At 45.7% G+C, this 14,567-nt stretch overlaps 1 long non-coding RNA gene across 1 annotated transcript in view; it reads right to left on the bottom strand.

The window, feature by feature from the left end:
• Window positions 1–1,813, bottom strand: part of LOC145357446 (uncharacterized) — a 39,038-nt gene extending 37,225 nt beyond the window's left edge. Inside the window, exon 1 of the long non-coding RNA XR_013889292.1 lies at window positions 1,645–1,813. This is a non-coding gene — a long non-coding RNA (uncharacterized LOC145357446). The remainder of the gene's footprint in view (window positions 1–1,644) is intronic.
• Window positions 1,814–14,567: the final 12,754 nt, after the last annotated feature.

The raw sequence follows: 14,567 nt of genomic DNA on the forward strand, positions 1-14,567 counted from the left end.
AAAATCCACCTGGTTCACGAGAGGGAAATCTGCCGTCCTTGCCTGGTCTGGCCTACACGTGACTCCAGACTCACGGCAATGCAGTTGATCCATAACTGCCTTCTGAAATGGCCCAGCAAACCATTCACTCAATCAAAAAGGCAGCTCTGCCACCTCTCAAGGCCAATTAGGGGTGGGCAATGAATGCTGGCCCAGCTAGTGACACCCACATGCCACAGAGGAATCAAAAAATGCTGAATTCTGAGGATTCCTTTTCTCTATTACAATTCTGTCATGAAATGTGTTTTGATGAGGAGGAGGAGAAAGTGACGAATTGGTTTCTATACTCGAGAATTCACATGGGAGCATTGGAAGAAATGAAAAGTCACATTGCTCTCTCTGGACAGCTAACTGCCTATTTGTTCGTGTGTGTGTGTGTGTGTGTGTGTGTGTGTGTGTGTGTGTGTGTGTGTGTGTGTGTGTGTGTGTGTGTGTGTGTGTGTGTGTGTGTGTGTGTGACACTGGGTGCATCAACAAAAAGCTTATTTATTAGTGTCACAAGTAGGCTTGCATTAACGCTGCAATGAAGTTACTGCAAAAATCCCCTAGTTGCCACATTCCAGTACCTGTTTGGGTACACTGAAGGGAGATATTAGCATGGCCAATCATGTCTTTCAGACTTTTGTGAGGAAACCAGAGCAAACCCACGCAGACACGGGGAGAACATGCAGACTCTGCCCAGACACGATTCAAGCCAGGAATTGAACACAGGTCCCCAGCGCTGTGAGGCAATCATGCTAACCACTGTACCACAGAGAATGTACCTGGTGAAGGGAGAGAGTCTTATCCTCAACAAAGGAAAAGCAGGAAACCCTATATCATTATAGACTTGGTCAAACCACTGCCATTTTCCAACCTGTCAAGTGATTTTCCAACGTGTGAGTTTCCGGTTTGCAAAATTGCAGCAAGAGTTTATCTTGCATAAAGTTAACAAAATTACAGAATGATACAGTGCTGAAAGAGTCATTTGGCCCATCGCCTTTCTGCTTACTCTTTTTTAGTTTAGTTTTGGTTTATTTCTCAGTGTCATAAGTAGGCTTACATTAACACAGCAATGAAATTACTGTGAAAATCCCGTAGTCACCACACTCTGGCACCTGTTCGGGTACACTGAGGGAGAATTTACCATGGCCAATGCACCTAACCAGCAAGTCTTGATCTTTCTCTATACCCAAGCTATGACTGTAACACTACGTTCTGCACTGTCTCGTTTCCTTCTCAATGAATGGTTTGCTTTGTCTGTTTCGCGCACAAAAAACAATATTTCTCACTGTATACTAATACATGTGACAATAATAAATTAAATCCTTTTGGAGTGTGGGAGGAAACCCACACATCTACAGGGCAAACATGCAGACTGCACAGACAGTGACCCAAACCAGGAGTTGAACCCAGGTCCCTGGCACTGTGATGCAGCAGTACTAACCCACGGTGCCTCCCATAGCTCTTCGAAAGAGTTTTCAACTTGTCCTCCTCCTTGCTTCTCGTTGTAACCCTTCAAAGATTTTCCTTGCAAGTATTTAACCAATTTCCTTTCGAAAGTGACTACCACACCTGCCCCCACCCTCCTCTCAGGCAATTCCACATCACTGTTTAATTACTCACCCTATGTCACCTCTGGCTCCTTTGCCAATGTTTTCCTGTTTGTGTTCTCTGATGACCGATTCTCCTGTCACTGGGAACAGTTTCCCCTTATTTACTCCATCAAAACCTTTCATAGCTGGGAACTGCTCCATCAGATCTCTCTTTAACCTTATTGTAAGAAACATCATAATTAGGCGAGGTGTACTTATCGTGAGAAATTCCTTTAACCGCATAAATTATCAGCTTTCCAAGCCGTTTGTCATTTCAGTTACCCATTAACTGTTAAGGTGCACATCCATAGCAATAATTCAATCAGCTATCAGTAAGAATTTCTGCTACTACTGTGGTTTATTACTGGGGCAGACTGGCTTTACTCTAGTAAATCATTGCACTACTTTCTCTGCTTTTTTTATTAAGTTACATGCTCAAATTTTTAATATATTTTATTTTTGCGATTGATTTTATTTCTTAGGAACAAGTAAACATCAAAGTGAAATCTGCGGTAATGTATTTTCTCGTAAACATGTCTTTCCTGTCTGTAATAATAATTGTCTGAGGACTACACTGGGGGGTAGATACAACACGGCTTCCTCATATCATGTACTAGTGGCACTTAACTATGTATCTAATGACATATTTAACAGACAGTTCAGAAGGATTTACACCCATTAAGTATGGAGACTAATAACTAATGGGTTTTAATATGGATGGGTGTAAGGTTGCAGGGTCAGAGCTAGAGGGCAGCAGTGGACACAATCCTAATCTAACCTCCTGAATCCCCACCCCGTGAAGTTTGACTCAAGATTTGATTTGATTTATTATTGTCACCTATATCGGGATATAGTGAAAAGTATTGTTTCTTGCAAACTATACAGGCAGAATGTACTGCTCATAGAGAAGGGAAAGGAGAGAGTACAGAATGTAGTGTTACAGTCATAACTAGGGTGTAGAGAAAGATCAACTTAATGTGAGGTAGGTCCATTCAAAAGTCTGACAGCAGCAGGGAAGAAGCTGTTCTTGAGTCAGTTGGTACGTGACCTCAGACTTTTGTAAAAGTATTGTTTCTTGCGTACTATACAGACAGAACGTACCATTCATAAAGAAGGAAAGGAGAGGGTGCAGAATGTAGTGTTACAGTCATAGCTAGGGTGTAGAGAAAGACTCAACTTAATATGAGGTAGGTCCATTCTAAAGTCTGATGGCAGCAGGGAAGAAGCTGTTCTTGAGTCGGTTGGTACACGTCCTCAGGCTTTTATATCTTTTTCCAATGGAAGAAGGTGGAACAGAGAATTAATTATGCTGGCTGCTTTACCGAGAAGTGGGCAGTGTAGATGGAGTCAATGGATGGGAAGCTGGTTTACGTGGTGGCTTTGACAAAGGGTCATCTGGACTCAAAACGTCAGCTCTTTTCTCTCCTTACAGATGCTGCCAGAAAATAGATCAACTTCGTCAGTTAATTCATTGAAGTTTTGTGGGATCTTGCTGTGTACAAGTTGACTGCTATTTTTAATCTACATTGTGCAATGAACTAATATTCCAAGGGGCTTCGGGACATCCTAACATTGCTGTATGAATTCAAATCATTTCTTATATCTGGAGCACCTACTTTACTTCTCAATAATCAGCAACAGGACTCAAACCTTTGGGTGGCACAATGTCACAGTGGTTAGCACTACTGCCTCATAGCACCAGGGGCCTGGGTTCAATTCCCGGCTTGGGTCACTCTCTGTCTGGAGTTTGCACGTTCTCCCCGTGTCTGCGTGGGTTTCCTCTGGGTGCTCCAGTTTCCTCCCACAGTTTGAAAGACGTGCTGGTTAGGTGCATTGGCCCTGCTAAATTCTCCCTCAGTGTACCTGAACAGGCGCTGGAGCGTGGCGATTAGGGGATTTTCATAGTAACTTCATTGTAGTGTTAACGTAAGCCAACTTGTGACATTAATAAATAAACATTAAGCTTCTGACTGACTGTGTTGGCATCTTAAGACTTTCAGTGATGCCAGTGGCAGTGAGTGAACACACGGTGGAAATGAGCCAAAGGAAATGAATCTAACCCCAGACAGCTTGTAATTCTACACTGTAAAAAATGATGAGTATAACGTGTGTGATTAGCTGATGTTAATCTTGTCTCAGGCTACAGATGATGGCTGTTAGCTGCATTATCAAGGTTTATGGCATTATGTAAACCTCCTGATGAAATTACTGCTGGGTAATGATTCCCAGCTCCCTATTGTCCTCCGCATCATGAAAGATAGAAACGAGAAGCAAGAGTAGGCCATTCAGCCCTTTGAGCCTGGTCCACCATTCATTACAATCATCAAATCCAATATCCTCATTCCTCTCTTCATCCTTTCAGTCCCAAGAGTTATATCGAATTTCTTCTTGAAATCACACAACGTTTTGGCCTCAACTACATTCTGTGGTGAATTCCACACATTCACCACCCCCTGGGTGAAGAAATTTCTCCTCACCTTAGTTCATAGAATCTACAACACAAGAAGAGGTCACTTGCACCATCGATTTGGCCTGCACCAACAATAATCCCACCCAGGTACTGTACTATCCCCATAACACCACATATTTAACATCCTGATCCCCCTGAAACCAGGGCCAATTTAGCATGGCCAATTAACCTAACCCACACATCTTTGGACTGTTGGAGGAAACAGGAGCACCCGGAGGAAACCCATGCAGACATGGGGAGAATGTGCAAGCTCCACACAGACAATCACCAGAGGCAGGAATTGAACCCGGGTCCCTGGCACCGTGAGGCAGCAGTGTTAACCATTTATTCCATTGTGATAAAAGGTTTACCCCTTATCCTCAAATTATAACCCCTAGTTCTGGACTCCCCCACCACTGGGAACATTCTTCCTGAATCTACCCTGTCTAACCCTATTAGAATTTTATAAGTTTGTATGAGAATCCCTCTCACTCTTCTAAACCCCAGTGAATATAATTCTAACTGACTTAGTCTCTCCTTATATACCATCCCCGGAATCAGCCTGGTAAACCTTTGCTGTACTCCCTCTATAGCAAGGACATCCTTCCTTAGATAAGGACATCAAAATTGCACACAATACTCCAGGTGTGGCCACACCAAAATTTTTTTTTTTAAAAAGAAAGGGAGACCTTAAACATATCTGGATTAATTGAAAATCTCAAAAAAATCTGAAATTGATAGATTTTTACTGGGAAATAGTATTAAGGGTTGTAAGTGGGGTAAATGGAGTTAAGATACAGATGAGCCAAGATCTGATCCAAAGGCACAGAGGCTTGCGAGATTGAATTCTCTACTCCCTTTTCAATGTCCCCACCTGCACCAGGGATGAGGAGGTGCAACCGTGCAGTTGGCTGGTCTGATGATGAGTGTGAGGCCAGGGAAGTGTTTGGGTGCTGAACCCTCACATTAGCCTGACAATATTCAGCAGTGACAATTCTGATCAAACTTCTTCAGAGGTGGCACAGTGCATTAGCGCTGCTGCCTCCCTGCGCCAGGGACCTGGGTTCAATTCCCAGCTCAGGTGATTTGTCTGTGTGGGGTTTTGTACGTTATCCCCATGTCTGCATGGGTTTCCTCCAGGTGCTCCCGTTTCCTGCAAAGAGCTGTGAATGAATCTCAATTCATCTACCTGCACCAAGTGTCGAACTTGCAACGCTGCATTTTTTCTGTAATTCTATATCATTATTCATGATCTGCAGAAGTATTTGTAGATGTAAATTCTATGGCTTACGGGTGGCACAGTGGTTAGCACTGCTGCCTCACAGCATCAGGGATCCAGGTTCAAATCCTGGCCTCGGGTGGCTGTCTGTGGGGAGTTTGCACATTCTTCCCAAGTTTTCATGGATTTCCTCCAGATGCTCTGGTTCCCTCCCTCAGTCCAAAAATTGCACAGTTTAGGTGGATTAGCCATGCTAAATTGCTCCTTATTGTCTGAGGTTGCGGGGAATAGCCATGCTAAATTGCCTAATAGCATCCAGGTTAGGGGAATTAGCCATGCTAAGTTGCCCCTTACTATCCCAGGTTAGGGGGATTAGCCATACTAAATTACCCCTTAGTACCTCAGGTTGAGGGGAATAGTCATGCTAAATTGCCCCTTAGTGTCCCAGGTTGGGGGATTAGCCATGCTAAATTGCCCAGTAGTATCCAGGTTAGGGGGATTAGCCATGCTAAATTACCCCTTGGTATCCAGGTTAGGGGATTAGCCATGCTAAGTTGCCCCTTAGTGTCCAGGTTACGGGGATTAACAGGGTAAATACATGGGGTTACCGGGTTAGGATCTGGGTAGGATGCTCTGTTAGAGAGAGTTGGTGGACCAAGTTGCCTGCTTCTGCACTGCAGGGATTCTATGATTCTAGATCATGAAAGAGCTCCTGTAGAAACTTCCAGAATGTTATGTTTCTGAACCATTTCAATGGCCAGGATTTTCTGGTCCCAGAACTGACCTGCCCGCCACATCCATTGCTGCGGCGGGACTGGAAAATCCCAGCCAAAGGCGCAATGCCAATCCTGAGGATTTTTAATTGCACTATTTTTGTTTATTATTGTGAAGCTTTAGCGCAGAGAAAGAAGGACATAAAGTATCTTTTCATTTTCTTTTACCTCAGGATATTCCTAAAACACCATTTTTTTAAACCCTTTCACAATGTGGGTATATTTGGTAAGGCCAGAAATTGTTGCCCATCCCTAACTGACCTTGAACTGAGTATCTTGCTAGACTATTTAAGAGTCAGACACATTGCTGTGGATCTGCAGTCATAGGTAGGCCAGACCAGGTACAGGTGGCAGATTTCCTTCCCTGAAGGGCCGATGGGATTTTACAGTTATCAATGATGGTTTCAAATTCGCTATTTCTCAGACCAGTTTTCAATTGCATGTTCCTCTTTATTAATGGAATTTAAATTCCACCAGCTGCCATGGTGGGATTTGACCTCATGTCCCCAGAGACATGAGCCTCTGGGTTACTAGCCCAGCGACAATATTAACGTGCCACACCATCTCCTCAGTGCTTTTCTTTAGAAGTACTTTTTCTGAAGTGTCGTCACCAGTAACGCAGAGCGTGTGATGCAAGACAGAACCAAGGAAGCCAAACATGGTCATCATGGTGGCACAGTGGTTAGCACTGCTGCCTCACAGTGCCAGGGACCCGGGTTCGATTCCCGGCTTGGGTCACTGTTTGTGTGGAGTTTGCACATTCTCCCCATGTCTGTGTGGGTTTCTCCGGGTGCTCTGGTTTCCTCCCATAGACTGAAAGATGTGCTGGTTAGGTGCATTGGCCATTGTAAATTCTCCCTCAGTATATCCGAACTTGCACCAGAGTGTGGCGACCAGGGGAATTTTCACAGTAGCTTTATTGCAGTGTTAGTGTAAGCCTCCTTGTGACACTAATGAAATAAACTTGTACAGTGCAGAAGGAGGCCATTCAGCCCATCGAGCCTGCACTGGTAACAATCCCATTCAAGCCCTACGTATTAGCTCGAGCAATTTAACATGGCCAATCAACCTCATCTGCACATCTTTGGAGTGTGGGAGGAAACCCACACAGACACGGGGAGAATGTGCAGACTCCATAAGGACAGGCTGGAATTGAACCTGGGTCCTTGGCGCTGTGAGGCAGCAGTGCTAGCCACTGTGCCACCCAAATAATCAGAAGCAAACAGAACGGCAGATGGTTTGCCGGATTTCATGTTTGACTGGGTAACAGTCCTGCCAATCCCTGGGTGAGACAGGGAGTAATTGGGTTTTAAACACCTTCCACTGCAGTACCTATCAGATGTCCCCCACAGGCTGTCCTTCTCAAACCGTGTCACCACTAGATGGCCCCATGCATCAGATTATCAAACTGCTTCTGACTATCCTCCAACCTTCAGCTCTGAGTGGCAAGGTTCACCGGGGGGACCGTGATTTTACATAGAACATATACTGGTACACATGGTTCCAACAGTCTATACCCTCTACTTCTTTTAATTTGTTTAATGAAATATCTAAACTTTTATTTATTTTGGTGACAGCTGAAGCAGAGGATCGATCATTTATTCAATTGCTATTTGCGGCTACTTTAATATTCGCGCTTTCTGCATTCAGAAGCAGCTCATTGACTTTAAACTGCATTGGAATGTCCCGCGGTGACAGAAGGTGCTATATAAATGCAGGTCTTTCCTTCGTATTCCCATATTTCACATTCCCATATTCCCTATGCGGCACAGTGGTTAGCACTGATGCTTCACAGCTCCAGGGATCCGGGTTCAATTCTGGGTTTGGTGACTGTCTGTGTGGAGTTTGCACATCCTCCCCGTGTCTACGTGGGTTTCCTCTGGGTGCTCCGGTTTCTTCCTACATTCTGAAAGATGTGCTGGTTAGATACATTGATCCGAACAGGTGCCGCAGTGTGGCGACTAGGGGAATTTCACAGTAACTTCATTGCAGTGTTAACGTAAGCCTGACTTGTGACTAATAAACAAACTTTGACTTTGACACTCTAATCAGTTGTCCCAATGAATAGCGAGCTTTTCTATGCAGCTCTCTGCCTATTCATAGAATCACACAATACCTACAGTGCAGAAGGTGGCCATTTGGCCCATCAAGTCTGCACTGATAACAATCCCACTCAGCCCCTATACCTGTGACCCCATGTATTTTCCCTGTTGACACTAATGGGCAATTTAGCATGGCCAATCCACCTAACCCGCACATCTTCGGACTGTGGGAGGAAATCTGAAGTCACCCCGAAGAAACCCATGCAGACACGGGGAGAATGTGCAAACAACACACAGACAGTTACCTGAGGCCTTTATTGAACCCGGATCCCTGGTGCTGTGAGGCAGGAGTGCGAACCACTGTGCCTGTCAGCCAGAATCAAACCCAGCTCCCTGGCGTTGTAAGGCAGCAGTGCCAACCACTGTGCCGCTGTGTCGGGAGAAGCAGATTTGCAAAAATCAAATGAAATCAAATGTTTCATGGATAGCTTCTTTCTGGAATGTTGCTTTGCAGTTTTCCCCATCCCTTCCGATAGGCCCCTACTTGTGTTTGTTAGAGGTTTTGCCTGATTGCCTTTGCTGCCTGGGAGAAATTCTCATACCAGCTCCTTGGGAGGTTAGGAATTTGGGGTAGAGATTGCGATGGGACAGATTTGCACTTTGTGTGTGGAAGAAACGGGCTTAAAGGGTCTTATCATAGAATCCCCACAGTGCAGAAGGAGGCCATTCAGCCCATTGAGAATGCACTGTCCATAATCCCACCATGCCCTCTCCCCATAACCCCATACATTTACACTAGCTAGTTCTCTTGACACTAAGGGGCAATTTATAATGGCCAATCCACCTAACTTACACATCTTTGGAGTGTGGGAGGAAACTGGAGAATCCGGAGGAAGCCCATGCAGACATGGGAAGAATGTGCAAACTCCGCACAGGCTGAGCCAAGGCCGGAATCGAACCTGGGTCTCTGGCACTATGAGGCAGCAATGCTAACAACTGTGCCACCATACCATCCTTAACTTTGTCTTCGATTTCTTGCTTCACTTTCTATACGCAACCCAGACACTGGGGTTTAATTTTTGGCGTGCATTCCTGACAAGCTGAGAGCTTTCAGAATCACATTGGACCGTGGGAAGGCCCAATCCCCTCCTCGGCTGATCGCCACTCTCACGTCCCCACTGCTCTCTGCTCCGTGAGTGTCACTCTCGAGGGGGCAGGGTGTAAGAGAGAGGTAGCACTGTGATAATGTTACTGGAATAGTCATCCAGGCGCCTGGACTGATGTTCTGGAGACTTGAGTTTAAATTCTGCCGTGGCAGTTGGAGGAACTCCCAATTAGAAGCCTTTATTCTTGGTCAGTGTTGAATTGGTTGACCCCAGTATTTGGGAGACTACATCTGGATTTAAGTTAAAGAAAAATAAGGGTATATCACCCGTGTTGCTATAAAGGGACGACAGCAAAGAGTTACCAGGCTGATTCCTGGGATGGCAGGAATTCAGTTGGTTGGGATTATATTCACTGGAGTTTAGCAGAGTGAGAGGGGATCTCATAGAAACTTATAAAATTCTAACAGGGTGGAATTAGAAAGAATGTTCCCGATGGTGGGGGAGTCCAGAATTAGGAGTCATAGTTTGAGGATAAGGGGTAGATTGAGTTGAAAAGAAATTTCTTCACCCAGAGGGTGGCGAATGTGTAGAATTCACTACCACAGAATATAGTTGAGGCCAAAATGTTGTGTGGTTTCAAGAAGGAATTTGATATAGCGCTAGGGGGCTAAAGGGATCAAGAGATCCTCGGGGGAAAGGGGGGGATCAGGATATTGAGTTTGATGATCAGCCATAGAGCAGGCTCGAAGGGCTGGATGGCCTACTCCTGCTTTTATTTCTATGTTTAATTTCGTGCAGCATGTAAAGAGGGGCCTTTTCAGCAGCCTTTAATACAAAATCACTACTCCACATCTGATAGCGTTAAATTCAGACGCACCGGCAGCGTGTACAGGTCAGCAGCAGTGATGTAGCCAGCAGCGAGACCTTGGTGTCCTCATGCATCAGTCATTGAAAGTAAGCTTGCAGGTACAGCAGACAGTAAAGATGGGCTGAACAGCCTACCCCTTCTTCTAGTGTTCAACAGACAGTGTTTACTAACTGCTGACTGACTGCTGGAAATGATGGACATGCAGAATCAGGTCGGGCCGGCTGATGAAGTCGAACAGTTTTAAAATACCCGTGTTTCCAGGAAGAATAACAGACACCAGGGAGAGCGATTGTGGAATGGTATTCCAACACCTTCAATAAAGGAGGGCAAAAAAACAGAATCAGGCGGGGCGGCACAGTGGTTAGCACTGCTGCCTTACACCGCCAGGAACCCAGGTTCAATTCCTGGCTCGGGTCACTGTGTGGAGTTAGAATGTTTTCCCCGTGTCTGTCTGGGTTTCCTCCGGGTGCTCCAGTTTCCTCCCACAGTCCAAAGATGTGAGGTGGATTGGCCATGGTAAATTGACCCTAGTGTCAAGGGGATTAGCAGGATAAATGTGTGGGGCTATGGGAATATGACCTGAGTGGGATTGTGGTTGGTACAGAGTCAATGGGCTGAATGGCCTCCTTCTGTACTGTAGGGATTCTATGAGGGTAGATCTCCCCAATCTGTGCCATGGGAAAATTGTAGCCGATGTGCTAATTCATTGCTGATGTTCGACTAATTTGCCCCAATACGAGGGGTTCACGCTTCTGGATGTGGAGAAGGAAAGGCCTCAGGCCTGAGAGCAAATGGCTGCATTGACCCGTCAACACTCCATTTCCGTCCGATTCTGTGATTCAATTCTATGAGGAAGATGTAGATCATCAGTTCAGCAATGCTTTTACAACGTTCTCTCTTTGCCAAAGCCGAGAGGCATTGTGCGTGTAAAGATTTGTATTTTCAGTCTGTTCCCTTTTGGCTGAAGGCATTTCTTTCTTTCTCTCCCTCTCTGGGTAATCGTCTGCTGCCCTTTTCGCCGTTTTGCAATTTGAGGCTGCGTAGGGTTTCCAGATTGTCGGGGGCAAAGTTCGGCCATTAAGGCTGTTAAAGCTGGAGAGCCTGGAGTGTGTTTACTCAGGTATTATACCACCACAAAGAAAAGCAGATAAATCAGCGCTGCGGTATTGAGTGGGCTGTCATATTTAATGCCAGTGGAACACACATCTTTACATTGTAACATTTCCTCCACCTTACGAAATGCATCAAAGGATCTTTGATCAAAGAGCTGTTGTAATACAAAGGTGGCTTCAATAGCGTCAGAGAGAGGGAAAAAAAATCCACTCAGCTGGTATTCGGTTATTGAGGCACCAGTTCCCCCTATTTCAATTTCCCAAATTGGGGGGACAGCACTGTGGGTCAGCACTGCTGCCTCATATTGACCCCAGTTTGATTCCTGGCTTGGGTCACTGTCTAGTGCGGAGTCTGCATGTTCTCCCCGTGTCTGCGTGGGTTTCCTCCGGGTGCTCTGGTTTTCTCTCACAGTCCGAAAGGAGTGTTGGCTAGGGTGCATTGGCCATGCTAAATTCTCCCTCAGTGTACCCAAACAGTGTGCTGTCTAGTTCTAAGTTTATGTATTAGTGTCACAAGTAGGCTGACATTAACACTGCAATGAAATTATTGTGAAAATCCTTTAGTCGCCACACCCTGGCATCTGCTTGGGTACAGTAAGGAAGAATTTAGCATGGCTATTCAACCAAGCCCGCACATCTTTGGACTGTGGGAGGAAACCAGAGTACCCAGAGGAAACCCACACAGACACGGGGAGAACACACAGAGAGTGACCCAAGCCAGGAATCGAACCGAGTTTCCTGGCACTGTGAGGCAGCAGTGCTAACCACCATGCCACTGTGACTAGGGGATCTTCACAGTAACTTCATTGCAGCATTAATGTCAGCCTACTTGTGTCACTAGTAAGTAAAGTTCTGTTGTGAGTCTGGGCTGGCTGACTTTCCCAGCAGAGACAGTTCCTGTCACGCTCGTAACGCTGCATCATCAGAAGGGGAAGGGGGCTAAAGTATAAAGACACAGGTTGCTTAGACTTGGCTGATGTTCCTTTGAGTTTGGAGGTTCGAAGGCTAATCTGAGTGAAGTTTTTAAAGTGTAACATGGATTTGATTGGGGGGAGTGTTTGGCTATATCTTGATCGATTGCTAGTGAGACTGGAATATTGTACCCAATACTGGACGCCACACTTTAGGAAGGAGATCATAGTTCTGAGAATGGTGGGATGGCCATCAGCCCAGATTTTAGCCAACATGTCCGCTGATGGCTTTATGCCTGGTATATTGTGCCTTAGTACACTGAACTCAGTGAGGTACCCACAGGGGCCTGTGCTCCTTTCTGTACCTTTAACTGCCTCAAAGAGGCAGAAACCTAGAAACAGCTTGAATTATATCAAAGGCAACAACTCAACCAAGGGGGCAGCACAGTGGTTAGCACCGGTGCCTCACAGCGCCAGGGACCTGGGTTCGATTCCCGGCTTGGGTGACTGTCCATGTGGAGTTTGCACATTCTCCCCGTGTCTGGGTGGGTTTCCTCCGGGCGCTCCGGTTTCCTCTTACAGTTTGAAAGCCATGCTGGTTAGGTGTGCATTGGCCATGCTAAATTCTCCCTTAGTGTACCCGAATAGGAGTGGGTGACTAGGGGATTTTCACAGTAACTTCATTGCAGTGTTAATGTAAGCCTACTTGTGACACTAATAAATAAACTTCAGCTGGCCTTTGTACAGCATTAAAGACTGATAACAATTACATATAGGTATGTGATACTGTAACCAACACCGTATAGGAGATAGAAAATAAATAGATTTTCACATCTTTCTTCATCCACACAGCCAGCCCCTTCCCCAGCCCCTCAGTTGTCTCTTGAACTGTGACGGATCTCTGTGCATGGTGACACCATCCCCTGAGCATGGTGGTGATGTCCGGCTACCAGACACTGGCTAGACTGGAGCACGGTACTCATCATGATAGACGTCAGATCCCAGGGGAGATCGGAGAAGCTGGGTTTGTTCTCCTCAGAGCAGAGAAGGTTCAGGGGAGATTAGTTGGAGGTATTGAGAGAATTGTTCTGAGGGAGTAACTAAGGAGGAACTGTACCCCTGTGGAGGAAGGATCGACAACTAAATGACTCAGGTTTAAAATAGTGGGTGAAAGAGTCAAACATCGCGTGAGGAGAGAACTTTTCACACGGTGAGTTGTTGGAACATGTAGTCTGACAGCAGAAGCAGACTCAACAATAACTTTCACAGAGGGATCAATAAGGGCTTCATAAATCGTAGAATCCCTACAATGCAGAGGGAGGCTGTTCGGCCCATCAAGTCTACACCGATCACAATCCACCCAGGCCCTATTCCCATATCCCTACGTTAAAGGAACAAAATATGTAGGGTTTTAGACATTGAACAGGAAACACAAACTATTGACTAGTTCTTCTTTAAAATTGATGTTAAAATTCATTTTATGGGACGTGCTGCCTGGGCCCAGCACTTACTGACCCTTTCTAATCGCCCTCAGTTTCAGAGGGCATTTGAGACCACATTGCTGTGACTCTGGAGTCACGTGTAGGCCGGAGCAGTTAAGGGCAGCAGATTTCCTTCCCTAAGGGACAGTAGTGAACCCGGTGGGATTTTCCAACAATCGGACGGTGATTTCGTAATCATTAGTAGATTCTTAATTCCAGATTTTTACTGAATTCAAATGTCACCATTTGCCGTGGTGGGGATTTGAATTCATGTCCCCAGAGCATTATGCTGGGTCTCCAAAAAACCAGAACAGGCACAGCTGGCCTTTCAGAATAACCTTTCTGAGATGTTATGATGTTAAAGTAGATACAGAGGTGCTATTTCCAGCAATGGGGCATCCTGTCTGAGCAGACATAATCTTTAGGGTGGAGCTTTGTCGATCAGGAGTGAATTCGGGAGGCGTTTTGTCACACAAAGATAGTAGAGGTATGGAATTGTCTCTCCTGGGAGGGTATTTTTGTTAAGAATATTCATAGAATCATAGAAACCCTATGGTACAGAAGGAGGACATTTGGCCCATTGAGTCTGCGCTGACAATAATCCCACCTCAGCCCTATCCTCATACCCCCCCAATATTTACCCCGCTAATCCCTCTAACCTACGCATCCCCGGGAGACCAAGAGGCAATTTAGCCTGGCCAATGCACCTAACCTGCACATCGTTGGACTGTGGGAGGAAACCTGAGCACCCAGAGGAAACCCACGCCGTCACAGAGAGAATGTGCAAACCCCTTAGTCTTCTGGGAGAACATAAGAACATAAGAACATAAGAAATAGGAGCAGGAGTAGGCCACCTGGCCCTTCGAGCCTGCCCCGCCATTCAATAAGATCATGGCTGATCTGTCGCTGCTCAGTTCCACTTTCCCGCCCTCTCCCCATAACCCTTAATCCCCTCTCTTATCAAAAACCCATCAACCCGCTTCTTAAAAATAT

Source organism: Carcharhinus amblyrhynchos, chromosome 23, assembly GCF_965287045.1.
Source record: "Carcharhinus amblyrhynchos chromosome 23, sCarAmb.v2.hapA, whole genome shotgun sequence".
NCBI lineage: Eukaryota > Metazoa > Chordata > Chondrichthyes > Carcharhiniformes > Carcharhinidae > Carcharhinus > Carcharhinus amblyrhynchos.